The sequence below is a fragment of the Ahaetulla prasina genome, chromosome 12 (genome assembly GCF_028640845.1).
Source record: "Ahaetulla prasina isolate Xishuangbanna chromosome 12, ASM2864084v1, whole genome shotgun sequence".
Classification (NCBI taxonomy): domain Eukaryota; kingdom Metazoa; phylum Chordata; class Lepidosauria; order Squamata; family Colubridae; genus Ahaetulla; species Ahaetulla prasina.
In genome coordinates this window covers 7,212,296-7,229,775 of record NC_080550.1, presented here as the reverse complement: position 1 = coordinate 7,229,775, position 17,480 = coordinate 7,212,296, and the positions used below count along the sequence as shown (strand labels likewise).

Sequence of the window (17,480 nt, the reverse complement as noted above, 5' to 3'; positions counted from 1 at the left end):
GCATCCTGGCCTCTACCTCCTTCCTTCTTTGAACGACCCCAGCCCGCTTTGTCGTCCCCTCCTCTGGTGGGGAGGGTCTTCTTGGCACGGGGGTGGTGGTGATGGTGGTGGTGGTGGTGCAATTTTGGGGAGGGGGTTTCACTTCCTGGGCTGTAAAACAAGGAAAAAGAACAGGGTCCCAAGGTCGCCCATCTCCTCCTTCCCCCATGCTTTCCAGATGTGGCCTTGTTGGTTGCCAAAGGGCAAGAGCGCTAGTCCCTTTGGGGAAGGGTCCTGGAGAGAGAGGGGGGGGACCTGCCTCTGCCCTGGTCCTTGCCTAGCTGGGTAATTGGGGGGGGGGTAATGGGGCAGGGGTTGATGAAAGGGTCAAGGGCGGGCATTGACCTATGACGATGCCCTTGCTGAAGGTAAGAGGGTTAGGGTTAGGGTTAGGGTAAGAGGGTTAACAGGTGAAGGGCAAAGTTGTGGCTTCTTGGAACACTTTCACCTTCCTGGAGATGTTGTGTATGTATACACAACTTGGGTACCTGCCCAAACAAAGCTGTTCTTGCGGATGACTTAAAAGTAGACAAAAGTGTTGTTATCGCAACCCAGACTGTACTGAATCTGGGGGAAAAGGTCTTGCGTTCTGGAGCCGTCGATGATGTTAGGATGGGCTTTCCGTTAAAAGAACGGCTACCATCTTCCCGTTCAGTTCCTTGAATAAGCCAGCAATCATAGCTTAAGAAGGGCCGTTCCTAAATTGGTGTTTTTTTCCAGAAACGAGCTAATTTCAGATCTTCTGAAAGTTTATGGAGGTGGAAGACCGAAGGTTGGTGGAGTGATGGTGCACCAAAGTATTCTAGGCTCCGTTTTAAGTCACCTTGGAAAGTTGATCATAGATAATCTTGGTTTGAATGGGTGAAAAGCCTGCTGCAAAATAAGGAAGCCGCCTCTACCATATCTGGGTGAATCCTGGCATTACATTGCAAGGGTGGGAATCGCACATTGTGCTAAACCATCGTTTATTTAACCAGAATTTGATGAATTCATTGTAGTTGATAAGGTCGCGTACCGCCCTAAATCAAATAAGCTTTCCGGTGTGCAACTCTAGACCAGTGCAAGCTGCAAAATACAAACCAGCCAACTGAAGCTTCCCCAAATTATTTTTTTATTTTTATTTTTTTATTTTTATTCAAATTTTTTTTACAATATTTTTATACAAATGTGCAAATCTTATTTACATCTTAAGCATACCTGCGACCATATACATACCACAACATTCCAATTCGAATACATCCTATACGTTTTTACTAGACATTTTGATCCTCTTATCTTTTTTGTCCGTTTCTTTTTCATTTTTCTGTTCTCAATCCAATCGTACCACTTCTCCCATATTGCATAATATTCCGAATTTATTTGTCCTTTTAAATCAATTGTCAGTTTATCCATTTCTGCGCAGTCGAATATTTTTTTTTTAATTATTAAACCTTCGGAAGGTATGTTTGTATTTCTCCAGCATTGTCCGAAAGCTAATCTTGCCGCGGTTATTATATGTAAGATAATATACATTATTCTTTTTTTTTTTCATATTTTCGTTTGTTTATCCCTAAAAGAAATAGTTCTGGAGTGAATTCTATCTGGAGTCCTGTTAATTCCTGTAACCACCTGTGTATTTTCTTCCAGTATTTTCTCGTTTTGGGGCATTACCACCATGTATGGTAGAAGGTACCTTGCTTTTGACCACATTTCCAACAGTTCGGGCTTAAATCTGAGTATATTTTAGCTAATCTAGAGGGTGCCAAATGCCAGCAATAAAACATTTTATACTGGTTCTCTTTGTATATTGCTGATTTACCAAATTAATACAGGGTCTGGTTATACAAAACATCCAGCCGAGATCCTTGGCAAAACAAGTTGGCATGAACATAGCAATATTGTTTAGGGTGGTGGTGGTTAAGGCAGATGTCTCTTTTGCAAGTTTTGCATCTGATTCCAAAGTTCTTCCTGGTTTTCTCTGCCCACATATTCGTGCACAGACACTTCTCTTCACTCCAAGAGGAACTGTCATCATTGTGCGTGTGTGTGTGTGTGTATTTGTCTGGGGACAGCTTCCAAGGCAGAACCATCAGCCTTGCATAAGATGCAACTGTTTTAGCAGTTTGATGAGTAGCGGTTCGTTTGGGTTAACGCATGTTCCACAACCTTCATGTGGAATATTTGTTGTATTCAGGGAGGGTCCTCCCTTGATACGAAAATCTTGCAAGCCATGATGGTTGGCTTCTTCACACAGTATGCTAAACCCCAATTAAACCGAATTCTGCCTTTATTTATTTATTTTTATTTATTTATTTATTTAGTCACAACATTATATATAAACACATATAATGAAAACAATAGGACAGGAACGGTAGGCACTTTTGTGCACTTATGCACGCCCCTTATAGTCCTCTTAGGAATGGGGTGAGGTCAATGGTAAACAATTTTTGGTTAAAGCTTTTGGGAGTTTGAGAAGAGACCACAGAGTCAGGTAGTGTGTTCCAAGCGTTAACAACTCTGTTACAAAAGTCATATTTTCTGCAGTCAAGATTGAAGCGGTTAACATTAAGTTTAAATCTATTGTTTGCTCTTGTATTATTGCGATTGAAGCTGAAGTAGTCTTTAACAGAAAGGCTATTGCAATAGATGATTCTGTGTGTTAAACACAGGTCATGTCTGAGTCTTAATCTGTCTTGGCTCAGCCATCTCAGAAAATGCCATGAGGACAAAGGCGGTTCAGTTTTATTTTACTGTATACAAACTAAAACGCGATTAGCACACTTATGGCTTGGTGTGTCACGTTCCTTTAGACCAGGGGTATCAAACTCAAGGCCTGTGGGCTGGATCCGACCCGTGGGGTGCTTAGACCTGACCCGCAGGGCCGCTGTTGAAACAGTGAAGGACTGGCCCATGGTGCCTCTGCCAGCAAAAATGAAGCTCAGGATGGCTGCACGGGGCCTGTCCAGGCTCGTTTTTTGGCCGTGATGACCTCCTACAGCCCTTTGCCAGTCAAAAGAGAGCCAGGTGAAGCCTCCCTGACTGATGTCGAGCTAGCCACACACACCCTGGCCATGCCACGTCCCTGCCCCCCCCCCAGGTCAAAAACAACCCTGATGTGGCCCTCAATGAAATCTAGTATGCTCTAGACTGCGGTTCATTTCTGATTCATACAGAGGTGAAATTCACTTACCTTCAGGGGTGAAATCCAGCAGGTCTTGACAGGTTCTGGAGAACCGGTAGCAGAAATTTTGAGCATTCCAGAGAACCGGTAGCAGAAATTTTGAGTAGTTTGGAGACTTAGCAAATACCACCTTTGGCTGGCCCCAGAGTGGGGTGGGAATGGAGATTTTGCAATATCCATCCCCTGGAGTGGGGAGGGAATGGGGATTTTGCAGTATCCTTACCCTGCCACACCCACCAAGCCACGCCCACAGAACCAGTAGTAAAAAAAATTGGATTTTACCACTGCTTACCTTCCCTACCGGTTCACAAATGTGCGCACCTTCTGCACATGCGCAAAGGCTGAGAATCGTTGCAAAAAAAAAAAGGACGTCACAACGTCTGTGCGGGTGGCCCAGGCTTCGTGCAGTCGGCCCTACCGTATCGCCTGAACCAGTAGGAACCGGCTGAATTTCACCCCTGGATTCATAGTACAGTATAAACTTGACATTGGTGTTAATTCAGACAGCCATGGTTGAGTTTACCCTGAAGTAGTCCTTGCATGGACACAGCCTCTTTCGTTCTCCTGTTTCTAATGCCCCAAGTTCTTGCCAATATTGTGTGCAGCAAGGCTTCAAGAGTGTGACACGTGTCAACAGAAAAGCAACCCGGTCTTACTATTTCCAACGTGAGCTCGGGACTCAGCTCTCTGCACCTGTGGTGGGTTTCAAATTTTTTTACTACCGGTTCTGTGGGTGTGACTTGGTGGGTGTGGCAGGGAAAGGATACTGTAAAATCTCCATTCCCACCCCACTCCAGGGGAAGGATACTGTAAAATCCCCATTTCCACCCCACTCCAGTGGAACATTACTGCAAAATCCCCATTTCCTCCCGATCAACTGGGACTCGGGAGGCAGAGAATAGATGGGGGTGGGGCCTGTCAGAGGTGGTATTTACCGGTACTCCGAACTACTCAAAATTTCTGCTACCGGTTCTCCAGAACTGGTCAGAACCTGCTGAAACCCACCTCTGCTCTGTACCGCAGGGGCATTGTGTGTTTTGTAAAAGGGGTCCCTCAATTAGCCATTGAAAACCATCTTACATTGTGCCGAATTCGGGCATCTTCTTGCCCGCTGTTGACACAATTTTCTTGCGGAGGGCAAGCGAGCAAATATTTTACCAAGTGACATCTGTTAACCAATCTGTAGTCTAATCTGCTCCTTAAATCACTCTGGTTCGTTTCCCTTTTTTAAAGACAATTTCCGTTCGGTAAGGCCGCTTCTGCCTTTTTGTAAGCCTCTCTACACAGACGTAAGACGTCGCAAAACAAACTGCAGGGAAATCGTAGTTCTCTGAAATGTTTTCGTGGCTGAAGAAGTTGGGGGTGGGAGGGGTGGGGAGTTGGGGGGGAGTTGGCAAGTGGAAACATTGCAAATTTTTGTTCTGGGCAGGCAAGCAATGCACTTTGTGGAAGTGCTGCGGATGGGGACATAAATTTCCAGCATTTCGTTTTGGAGGGAGGCATTTATTGTTGGAAAAAGAAGTAGAGTCTCATCAAAATTGCTTCCCGGTAACATAAGTTTAAGGAACGCGATGGCTCAGTGGCTAAGATGCTGAGCTTGTTGATCAAAAAGTCGGCAGTTCAGCGGTTCGAATCCCTAGTGCCGCGTAACGGGGTGAGTTCCCGTTACTTGTCCCAGCTTCTGCCAACCTAGCAGTTCGAAAGCACGTCAAAAATGCGAGTAGAAAAATAGGGACCACCTTTGGTGGGAAGGTAACAGTGTTCCGTGCGCCTTTGGCGTTGAGTCATGCCGGCCACATGACCACGAAGACATCTTTGGACAGCGCTGGCTCTTCGGCTTTGAAATAAGCACCGCCCCCTAGAGTCGGGAACGACTAGCACGTATGTGAGAAGGGAACCTTTACCTTTTTAACATAAGTTTGAGTTGATGACCCCATTAACAGATTTGAATAGGTGTGTAATTTGAAAAAACGCATCTAAAGAAAAGCGTGTGCTTTGTTTTGGGCGATGTGGATATGTACAGAGGGTCCTGGATGTATGACTGGTTGCTTACCAACTGTTTGAAATTGTGACGGACTTCTCTAGGGGTATTTACGACCAGGTTGAGAAGTTCTGATGGCTGTTTTTCCTCCTAATCACATGATTTCATTTCAGCTGAGGGTCAGCTGACCCATTTGCAGAATCTCCTGTGGTCACATCATCACGTTTTAAAATGTTTTGGCCCAAAACCTCCAGTTTGAAGGAAATGGGTCCACGGTGAATAATTGGTTCACTTAATGACCGCAGTGTTTGCTTAGTGACTGCAGTATTCGCTTAACAACAACTGCAAAAAATGTTTTATTTTTCTTATCCTTCCTTACTTCTGTTGTTAAAATCGAGTCGGTCACATGGATGGCCTGTTTTACAACCGGTAAAGGATGAACTACATTACGGTCGTAAATTGAGGACTACTGTATGCTTTTCAGTGCGATTTTGGACAAAAACACCTTGCGCTTCTCTTCCTTATTGCCATGTCACAACGTAGCCATCTTTCTGCATAGCCGCTTCCCTGTCCTGACCATCTAAATGCCGAGTGTCAATCAAAAATCACACAGGAAAGCAGTGGTGAAATTCACATTTTTTTACTACCGGTTCTGGGGGCGTGTGGCTTGGTGGGTGTGGCAGGGGAATGATACTGCAAAATCTCCATCCCCTCTCCTGGGGGAAGGATACTGCAAAATCTCCATCCCCTCTCCTGGGGGAAGGATACTGCAAAATCTCCATTCCCACCCCATTCTGGGGCCAGCCAAAGGAGGTATTTGCCAGTTCTCCGAACTACTCAAAATTTCCGCTGCCGGTTCTCCAGAACCTGTCAGAACCGGCTGGATTTCACCCCTGCAAGAAAGGTTGCAACCGTAGAGCTTTGTCCGTAGATCCATAATGGGATACGGTCTCTCTCGGACATGGCAGGCTCAGTTTCCTGCCTGTGTGTGCCTGAGATAGTTTTCATGTGGTTTTTGGGTCTCTTCTTCTCTCCAGGATCTGTGTGGCTTGTAAGAAAACGAAGGATTTCCTTAAAAGATTTGCTATAGTTCTGTAAGAGCTCTTAGGGTGTGTGCAATGCTGCCTTTTCACGCCGAACAAATGGTGAATTATCCCCACTCGGTATGAGGAATGACAAACAACAGAGCACACAAACCGTGTGGAGAGAACATCCTACTTGCCAGGACCTGTTTCCAAATGCAAGACTTGACCTCAGCTTAGCAAATCTTGTTTCTGACGAAAAATGAAATGTGGTGCAAACAGTGTGAGTTTACAAGGTTGGTAGAGCTCTGAAGAGCATGTACAATTGTGTCGAAATGACCAAGGTACTTTCCCGAACTAATTTAGAACTTGGTTGGGGAGCCCGGATGGATCCTGATCCAAAATGTTTTCTCTTCTGTAAAAAGAAAACAAAAAAACCCCCTCCACATTTCTCCGTTCTTACCCAGCCTTAGCAGAAGCAAGAAACAGAGTCCTGGTCACGAAAAACCCCTCTTTATTTACCTCTTGTGAATTAATGGTATTCACCCACCGAAAAGTCCAAACAAGAGTCCTGCAAGGAGTTAAATGCAGTAACAGACCTTACCAGTTCCTTGTGATAATTGCAAGGCCATGAGCCCCCAGCTGAAAGGCTGCAAATTAAATCTGGCAGGCAGTCTTTGTGTCATGAAACACAATGAGCAAAATCTTAAGAAATACGAACTGTTGTCTCCTATGAAAACCACTCCCCTTTCCTTCTATTTATTCCCCAGCCAGGAAGGGGCCACTCAGCGTCCACCTGTGCTTTGCTTCCCGAGTCGACTCTTTGTCCTCCGTTGTTCTCCTCTCCTAACTGCTCTGCGCATACGTGCGCATCTGGAACAGGCCCCAGCTGTTCTTCCTCCTCGCTTATCTCAGCCTCCAAAGACAGCTGCCTCTCCAGTGGCTGGGAAATGTCAGACGGTCCTGGCTGTATCTCTGCTTCTGATGCAGAGCATCCATCAGAGTCTTCCCCAGACTCTAGAACTGGCCCAAATTCCTCCCCAACCTCCTCATCATCTGAGTCTAGCAGGCCACAATATTCTCCTCCTACTCTCTGTCATGTCATCTCTTTATATCTGAGTTAAATGGCAAGCTAGTTATGGGACATCTCTATGGAGATTCTCAGTCATCCAGGTCATGGTTGTCCCAAAGGTGCTTTTTCAAGAGGCAATTGGAGTTTCTGGTTTTCATTGAAGGAGTTTCACTTCTCATCCAAGAAGCTTCTTCAGCTTTGAAGAAGCTTCTTGGATGAGAAGCAAAACATCTTCAAAGAAAAACCAGAAAGTCCAGTTGCCTTTTGAAAAAGCACCTTTGGGGTAGTTACGGGACAGTTCATTTGTTGATAGATGCCACTAATCATGCTAAGCCAAAGCTAGACAAAACATATGTTGTTGTGCAAGTCCACCTGGTTGTGGTTTATTCAACAAATATGTTGTTTTGGTGTGTGGGAACGCAAGACTTTTGTTGTGCTTTGCATCTTATCAATCCATTGTCCTACTCAGTTTCCTTCCTTACGTTGGCATGTGAATATATTATAAGAGTGAATATTTAGGAATTAGTTGTACCAATATGCTCAGATCTGAGGTTCACTGATAACTGGAAGATAAAAATTATAAAAACTCTGACTCAACCATTCTCAGCCTTGACAATGTTAATAGTCCACTTGTCTTAAAGATCCCAAATTTGAGGAACGTTCTTCTTTCTGATTGTCCCAAAGATCCTTTTTTTCAAGAGGCAACTGGATTTTCTGGTTTTTCTTTGAAAACGTTACGCTTCTCACCTAAGTACCTTCTTCAGCTGATTGGACACCAGCAGCTTCATAATTCCATCAGGGAGTTACATCCTAACCTTTTCTATCAGAATTTAGCACTTTTTGGTAACTAGACAGATCTCTTTTTAGGCTTTTCAACGTGTTTAATTTATAAGTTTCCCTGTGAACTCTGCAAAAAGAACAGAAAATGAAAACCACAGCAAGATTTGTCATAAAGACGGCAATTCTGAAAAGGTTTTGATGTCTAAGGGGTTGGGCTTGTGAAGACAGGAGTCTAATCAGCGTAGGATGAAAAATAAAAAAGATCTTAAATGGTGAACTACATATTTGTGGGATAAATTCAAGAGTTGCTTTTTTTAAAAAAAACACCAGCAGTAGGTTATCAATCAGCTCTGAAAATATGAAACTTATTTTCCTCCACTTTACAGCTATTTCTGTTCTGAGAAGATAGCTTTTAGTCTGAGTCAAACGAGCAACTAAATATAGCATTAAATTGGCTACTGAGGCCTGATGTGTACAGGATATTAAACCAAAACTTTGCTTGAGTCTTCCTGAAGCTTTGTTAGGGCCCTTGTTGCTTTTAAATCATGGTTTACAGTTTACCACGTTATAAAAAACTCAAATCCTTTGGCCACCTAATGAGAAGGAAGGACTCACTGCAGAAGAGCCGAATGCTGGGAACGATTGAGGGCAAAAGAAGAAGGGGATGGCAGAGAACGAGGTGGCTGGATGGAGTCACTGAAGCAGTAGGCATGAGTTTAAATGGACTCCAGAGGATGGTAGAGGACAGGAAGGCCTGGAGGAAGGTTGTCCATGGGGTCGCGATGGGTCGGACACGACTTCGCAACTAACAACAGCATGTTATAAAAATCCAGCTAACGGTGTTTCAACAACAATCATGGTTAGACAAACCATGGCATGGTGTGATGAGTGGACATATGCAGTGCACAGCTTCCCATCACTGCAGATGCTAAATCGTGATTCAGAAACCACACTGCTGATTCATTGCATAAGCAAAAAAACCCACTACGGGTTTTTTTGTATAAACTACAAACCCATTCAGATGTTGCATACGGTATGACTGTACCCTTTTCAATCCAACGTCCATCTTCCATACTCCCTTCGATTAAGGGAGGGGGAGCAGGGGGATCCTTTTTGATGGTGTCACCCCATTTGTGAAACATCTCCAGATGTTCTGATGAATGCAGAGAGGACGTTCGGCGGTGATTAAGCAGGCTGTACTACAAGCTGTGGATGAAACATCGTGGTGAAGGACACATCTGCGTTGTTTCCAAATCGAACACGTGGTACAGTGAACCAGGTCAGGAAAGAAAGCAAGGATTCAACAAACAGAGAATTTATGAAGTCTTTAATCTGGGATAAACTCTCGCTTCTGAATTAGTACCTTGTTGTCATTTCCTAGTTTCCTAACTTCATCTCTTTTCCTAGGGATGATCAAATTAGTTGAACCAAATAAACTGGGATTGCTAACTAAATCATGGTTATTTGAACCAAGGGCAGGTATACACACACACACACACACACACACACACACACATATACATATATATATATACATATATATATATGTAGGTCTTTGGTTGTTCGGGTTTTCTCCCGTGTAAAATTGGAAATGTCTTGGCGACGTTTCGACAAAGTCTCATTCGTCATCTTCAGGCTTCAGCTTCGTGCTTCTGGGAGCAATGTGTGATCGCAGCTGTTTCTTCCTTTTAACTGCTAGTGGGGGTTTGAACTGATTGGGTGGGAGCTTGGCTGTGCTCTGATTGGCTGGGGGGTTTTTTGTGCTCTGATTGGCTGGGGGTGTGTCCTGTTTGGGTGGGGGCTTGGTTGTGCTCAATTTAGTCTGTGTTGCAGGGGAATTTGAGCTGGTGAGCTGCATAGCTGTTGTTTGGCTTTGTGGTCGTGCTACATCTTCATAGTGGGTGTCAGTCTGCTGCATGTATGGATTGGAGGGGTTTGAAATGGCTAATGTCGCAGCTGCAGTCTGGCTTCTGGTCCTTGGTCGTGCTTCATGATCAGTGTGGGTTTGGGTCTGCTTTCTGGGTGGATGTGCGGTGGTGACATATGTGTATATATACACATATATATATATTTTCTGAGGTTTTCGTGGGTGTTTGTATGTAGGTCTTTGGTTATTCGGGTTTTCTCCTGTGTAAAATTGGAAGTGTCTTGGTGACGTTTCGACGAAGTCTCGTTCGTCATCTTCAGGCTTCAGCTTCGTGCTTCTTGCTCCCAGAAGCATGAAGCTGAAGCCTGAAGATGACGAATGAAACTTCATCGAAACGTTGCCAAGACACTTCCAATTTTACGCGGGAGAAAACCCGAATAACCAAAGACCTACATATATATATATATATATATATATATATATATATATGTATGTATGTATGTATGTATGTATGTATGTATGTATGTATGATGCACTCTCTGCAATGTCTGCAATAATCTATGCTTAGGATCATATGCTTGTTTTCCATCCAGGATCACAATCTTGAAATTTTATTGCAGAAATATTCAGATATTCTCCACTATTGCAATTTTTTTGTTTTGTTTTACTTTCTCTGGCAAGACATTTTTAATTGGCTTTGGTTCTGATAGGAAATCTTGAAACGTTAAACCGGTGACGTTCCCCTGTTGTTTCTCAGTCCCCAGCTTAATCTGCTTCTTCTGTAGCTTTTTTTTCATAATGCTTTTACCTCATTCGCCGATTCCTGGCTTTCTTTAGCAGCTAATTATGCAGAATCTCTCAAAAGCCCATTGAAAGACGGAATAAATGATTCCAGCTGCTTCTGTTTTTATCTTTCCTTTCAGGCTGGCACTGAAATACTAGTAACTCCTTTGGAATTCAATGGGACTTAACTCAGAAGTATATTCACAGGAATTAAAGACCCAGTTTCATGGGTGGAAACAGTATTTGGGAGAAACAAAATAAATAAATAAATAAAGCACGAATATTTCCAAGCCATGTTTTCCTGCAAGAGAGCATGATGGCTAATGCTTGTTCTTCCCAGATCTGTAAAAGGCTTTGGATGTGGGCTGCTGTGGGTGGGCTGCTGAGGGTTCGGGAGAACCTCTAGCTAAGATTCTGTGCAGTTCAGAGAACCCCTGAATCCCACTCCTGGCTGGCCCCGCCCACCCCTCCCCTCCTCTCCTCTCCCAGGAGTCCCCATGCGGCCTGTTTTGGATGCAGGCAAGTGCAGGGTGCGCACGGAGGCTCGGGGAGGCCAAAAAATAGGCCTACTGTAAGTTTGAAAAGGCCTCTAGAGGGCCTCTGGAGCCTGGGGAGGCCGTTTTTGCACTCCCGGAGGCTTGAGGAAAGCCTCCGGAGCCCAGGGAGGGCAAAAATGCCCCCCCCCCCCGCCATTGTGTAGAAGGCCGATTAGGCCATGCCCACCATGGCCACACCTACCCAGCAACCGGGCAGAGAACCTCTTGCTAAAATTTTTGAAGCCCACCCCTGGATGTGGTTGGTAACCAAGGAATCTGGGGAAAAAATGTGCAAATCATTTGGACAGTTAGATTTGTATGATGAATGGGGAAAAAAACCCTTTATACATGTACAGGTTGTCCCTGATGTACAACAGTTCATTTAGTGACCGTTCAAAGTTACAACAGCACTTGAGAAATGCGACTTATGACTGTTTTTCACATTTAGGACCATTGCCGCAGTGTGGCTCAGGCTGTAAGAAGCCTGTTATTAAAACACAGCTGCCTGCAATTACTGCAGGTTCTAGTCCCACCAGGTCCAAGGTTGACTCAGCCTTCCATCCTTTATAAGGTAGGTAAAATGCGGACCCAGATTGTTGGGGGGGCAATAAATTGACTTTGTAAATATACAAATAGAATGAGACTATTGCCTTACACACTGTAAGCCGTCCTGAGTCTTCGGAGAAGGGCGGGATATAAATGTAAATAAAATAAATAAAATAAATAAATTGCAGCATCAACGTGGCCACGTTGATCAAAATTCAGATGCTTGGCTACTGACTCACATTTATGATGGTTGCAATGTCCTGGGGTGTGTGTGTGTCACGTGATCCCCTTGTCAGATAACCTTCTGACAAACAGAGTTAACGGGGAAGCCAGTTTCACTCAACAACCGTCTCACTCATTTAACAACTGGCAGTGATTCACTTAACAACTGTGGCAAGGGAAGTCGTAGAATGGGGCAAAACTCACTTATTTCTCGCTTAGCAACATACATTTGGGGATCCGTTGTGGTTGAAAGTATATATGTTTGAGGTCAAGTGGGAAAAAAAGAAAAGATCAACCGATTTAAGGTAACAGCTCTTTCCAGCTGTAAGGCAGATGTGTTGGCTATATCGAAGCTAGGCGTGGATCCAATGGCAACGTGAATCGTTTCAAAAATTACTGGAATGGAGATTTGTCTTGGCTTGATCGGGTGTTGTTGGATAATATTGTGTTAGAGCCAGGTTTGCAAAAAAAACACCAAAAACAAAAAGAAAAATCCTTAATGGCTGGCTTCCTTCTTTTCTGTTGTGGGTGCTTTTAGGAGCAAGAGAAGCAAAGGGACTTCCTTGCTTTGCAGCTCTTTGAGCTTGCTGGTTTTCTAGCACTGATGATGTCACCTAGTTGGGTCATGAAACGTCTGCGAGAAAACCAGCAAGCTCAGCCAGCACCAAGCGCCCTATATTTGAACTACAAATATTCTCTTCTATTGGTAGCTAGAGCTGCACAGATCTTCAAAGTTACCCTTGCATGCTTCCCCCAAGCTTCCATCAAAGCAAAGTGTACGTTTGATGATTTGCGTAGCTCTAGTTACTGATAGAGGAGAATATCTGTAGTTCAAGGTTGAACTGTAGTGTCCTTGCTACTCTCTGAGCTTGGTAGTTTTCTTGCAGACGTTTCATGACCCAAATTGGTGACATCATCAGCGCCAGAATCCTACTCCCTTCTAGCACTGATGATGTCGCCTAGTTGGGTCATGAAACGTCTGCAAGAAAACCACCAAGCTCAGAGAGCATGTTGTGTCTCGTCCGATACCACCACCACAGCCGGGGTCTGCTTATCTGCTTCTGAACGCTGAAGAATGTCCTAGCATGCCTCCCGGCCCCAGCCCTGGCTCCATGCCCAGACAGGCTGAAGAAGAGCAAGTATCTCCAGCCCCCAGCTCTGGCTCCATGCCCAGGCAAACGGAGCAACTAGACCCCTCCCCCTCCTGAGGAAGGTCAATTACCAACAGCTGCCGATTGGAGTGACCCTCGCGTCAGAAGACTTGATAGGCGGAGGCAACAGAAGGAAGGGAGGGGCAGGCCTGGATAAGTGCTGAGTCATGGAGCCACACCCCATGGCCTATATAAAGGATCTGCTTTCTGGCATTCTCTGAGTCAGGCAAAGTCTAAACATATCTTGCTGAAGTCACTTTCTGGTCTCCTGCCTGCCCTGAGGACTTTGCTAGGACTTTGGCAGAGCTGCAGAGGCACACCTGATTCGGATTTCCCTGACCCGGCCGTCAGCGGAGGAGTGGGACACGACAGAGCACCAAGGACCTCACAGCTCTTGTTGTTGGTGTTGGGTTTCTTGCTACAGGTCCCATATGTTGCGTTTAGTACACCCTATGGCCAGGGGTTCTTTACAATGCAAACAGTCCTAGTTTTCTGCAAAAGTAATTTTTAGCAAGGCAGGAAGGTGTTCTAGGAAGCTTCTGTACCAGTTTGATTTGATGTATTTATTGCAGAGGTCTCTTAAATCAGAGGAAACCGTGCCTTGGGTGTTATATCGGGGCCTGGGAGTTTCCTTGCTTGGTGGGGCTTTTCAGTGGCGAGCCGATTCTTAATTTCCTACCATATCACAAAATCAACATCCATTTTTCAGTATCTGGCATTGCTATTGTGGATACTGGCATTATTAACAGCAAGGGAGAACCTAATTCTGGGACAGAATTGTTCTTTTCAGAGCCACAAGTCCTTGGGTGGAGGCCAAGATAGCAGAACCGAAACTTTCTGTTGAAAAACATGTTTTTCTACTATCCCCCCCAAAAAACCTCGAGAAAATACAGGTGGCTCCTAATTGTTTATTTGATGCTTTGTTTGATTAGCAGAGGCTAAACTATGCTTGATGTTTTTGTTTTTTTTTCTACCTCCACCTGCTCCTTCATAACTTGTAACTTTATAATCTTACTGGTCCAGCTTATTTTGCGAAAGATCTTTGCGAAATACAGAAAGTACAACAAGGGAGTTCTTCCGCCTTTTCAAAACTTTTCAGCAGTACGGCCGGTTTTACTGGTGGCACCTAAGTTGCCTTAATAGGAACGCGGTGGCTCAGTGACTTAAGACGTTGAGCTTGTCGATCAAAAGGTCGGGAGTTCAGCGGTTCGAGTCCCTAGCGCTGCGTAACAGGGTGAGCTCCTGTTCCTTGTCCCAGCTTCTGCCAACCTAGCAGTTTGAAAGCACGTAAAAAAGGCAAGTAGAAAAATAGGGACCTCCTTTGGTGGGAAGGTAACAGCATTCCGTGTGCCTTTGGCATTGAGTCATGCCGGCCACATGACCACGGAGACGTCTTTGGATAGTGCTGGCTCTTTGGCTTTGAAACACAGATGAGTACTGCCCCCTAGAGTCAGGAACGACTAGCACATATGTGCAAGGGGAAAATTTACCTTTACCTAAGTCGCCTTAACTGACCTAGGAAGCTATGCAGGGCTCAAAAAATCTCCAAACTAGTTTAGACTTAGAAACTACAGAAAGAAGGAAGTGGGAAACCAAGTCTTAAAGTGTTGCCAACAAAACGTTAGGGCCAAATCACCAAGAATAGAATTCAGTTCAAAGGAGCTCTCTTACAGAGATGGAGTGACATGAGCTGGAAGTATACGAAAATCCGCTCTGATGCCGTCTTGATGAATTTGGACTACTGTTTCAAGAATCCTACGGTAGTTGACGGGCAACAGGAATGATGGTTAAGAGTTTTGGGGCTTGGAGGTCCAACACACCTGGAGAATACAAACTTAGGTAAATTTGGATCGTGAGCCAGAGCAATATAATCCAGACCAGTGGTAGGATTCAAATAATTTAACAACTGGTTCTCTGTCCTAATGATTTCTTCCAACAACCAGGTTGCCAAACTGCTCAGAAAGTTAACAACCGGTTCTCCCGAAGTGGTGCGAACTGGCTGAATCCCACCACTGGTTCAGACTCAGCTATGGAGGTTTACTAGGAATGGAATGGAATGGAATGGAAACCATGATAGGAGGGATAGTTTACGTAGGGTAGGGTACAAGGGTGAAATCCAGCAGGTTCTGACAGGTTCTGGAGAACCGGTAGCGGAAATTTTGAGTAGTTCGGAGAACCAGCAAATACCACCTCTGGCTGGCCCCAGAGTGGGGTGGGAATGGAGATTTTGCAGTATCCTTCCCTCAGGAGTTGGATGGGAATGGAGATTTTGCAGTATTCTTCCCCTGGAATGGGGTGGGAATGGAGATTTTGCAATATCCTTCCCCCAGGAGTGGGGTGGGAATGGGGATTTTGCAGTATCCTTTCCCTGCCATGCCCACCAAGCCACACCCACCAAGCCACACCAGACCCACCAAGCCATGCCCACAGAACTGGTATTAAAAAAAAAATTGAATTTCACCACTGGTAGAATAGAATAGAATAGAATAGAATAGAATAGAATAGAATTTAAATTTGTGCCATTTTTTTTTTGAAAATAGACAATTTAAAACAGCATTTCAGCCAATCCTTCCTCTAGTCTAAAGTCATTTCCATTCAGAATTTTTTTTTTGTCTTTTCTTCCCACTTAAGTCCACTTTTTTTGGGGGGGTCTGTGGATTAATTAGCATAATGTGCCAAAGGCAAACCCAGGAAAATAAGTTACTAGGCAGGTTATGATGCTGTTCAAATAATGAGGCTGTATCTGCCAAAGTTCGACCTTTCTCACGAGCTGCAGTTCCGTGTGTTCAAATTATTGTTCAATGTGTTGCTTTTCAAGGGCAAAAACTGTACATAAGAGCTGTTGGCATCTGTTCAAGGCCCCACGGGCTCCATTTAATCTTGTCTCCAGGCTGTTCTGCAATCCATTCTGTTGCACTACAGGTAATAATCCTTGACTTAAGAGTCGTAAGTCAAGTTGGATCTGATTTATCACAATTTTTAGAGCGATTGTTGAATGACTTGCCTGGTTATTGACAGAATTCAGATTCCGGACAGGCGATTTTTACTAGAAATGGGTCTTTTTCTGTTAGGTTTAGCATCATTTCTTCTCAAGCACACCTGTGCAAGATTTCTGTGTTGACGCATCCAGAAGGGACAGGGTGCACCACAGCTGGTAATATACACATAGACATCCTGTTGTTGCCCTTATTGAGCTCAGAAGCATGTCCCCCCCCCCCTTCCCAGCTCTGTCTAAATGATTGCAGTGCACATGAAAAGCCTCTCCAGTTACAGTGCCGTCTTTGTTAGGTAACCATTAAATGTACTTGAGGCAGAATGAAATTGGTTCTGCAAACTGTTGCTACGGAACTGGTGCCTGCGGTTATTGCTGTGCGAGGGAAGAGTTTGTGTGCTTTGCGAGCTGGAAAGCTGCTCAAATAGCGGGGCTGTTGTGAGATTTATTGTTATTTTTTTTTTCCCCTCAGACTCTTCCGCAAAAGAACAGCGACAAATTAGTTATTTGGGAAAAAAAAAAAAAACACACCAAAAAAAACCCACAAAGAAAAGGTGGTCTCGGTGTGCAGATTTCTACTTTCGTAGGTATTCTGCCGTTGTTTAGTGGCAGTTACTTTGCTTGGGCCGTTTTTCTTTTTTTTAAATAATAATAATAATATAAGATACAAACACGCAAAAGAAAATGATAGGAAAGATAGGGGAGGGAAAAGGGAAGGGAAAAGTGTAGGGAAAAGGGGAAAACGGGTGAAATGCTCCCGGTTCGGACCGGATCGACCGATCCGGTAGCGATGACGGCGGGTGGTTCAGAGAACCGGTAGCCAAAATCCCTGGCCCCCCCCACCCATGCCCACCCAACTGCTTGGTCGCCCGCTTGCCCGTTTGCTGCTTCTTTTAAAAAATGCTTTTAGCAGTTTACAGAGTCAGCCTCTTGCCCCCAACAATCCGGGTCCTCATTTTACCCACCTTGGAAGGATGGAAGGCTGAGTCGACCTTGAGGTGGTCAGGATCGAACTGGCTGTGCGCAGAGCTAGCCTACAATATGGCATTCTAACCACTGCGCCACCATGGAAGGAAGGAAGGAAGGAAGGAAGGAAGGAAGGAAGGAAGGAAGGAAGGAAGGGGAAAAAAATAGCCCTTAGACTTATATACCCCTGTATAGTGCTTTACTGCCCTTTCTAAGCGGTTTACAGAGTCATCCTCTTGCCCCCAACAGTCTAGGTCTTCATTTTACCCACCTCGGAAGGATGGAAGGCTGAGTCCAACTTGAGCCTGGTGAGATTCGAACTGCCAAAATTGCAGGTAGCCGGCAGTCGGCAGAATATTGTAG

At 44.7% G+C, this 17,480-nt stretch overlaps 1 protein-coding gene across 3 annotated transcripts in view; it reads left to right on the top strand.

Moving 5' to 3' along the window:
- ADCY7 (adenylate cyclase 7) overlaps positions 1-17,480 on the top strand; it is a 77,005-nt gene that overhangs the window by 632 nt on the left and 58,893 nt on the right. The window lies entirely within an intron of this gene.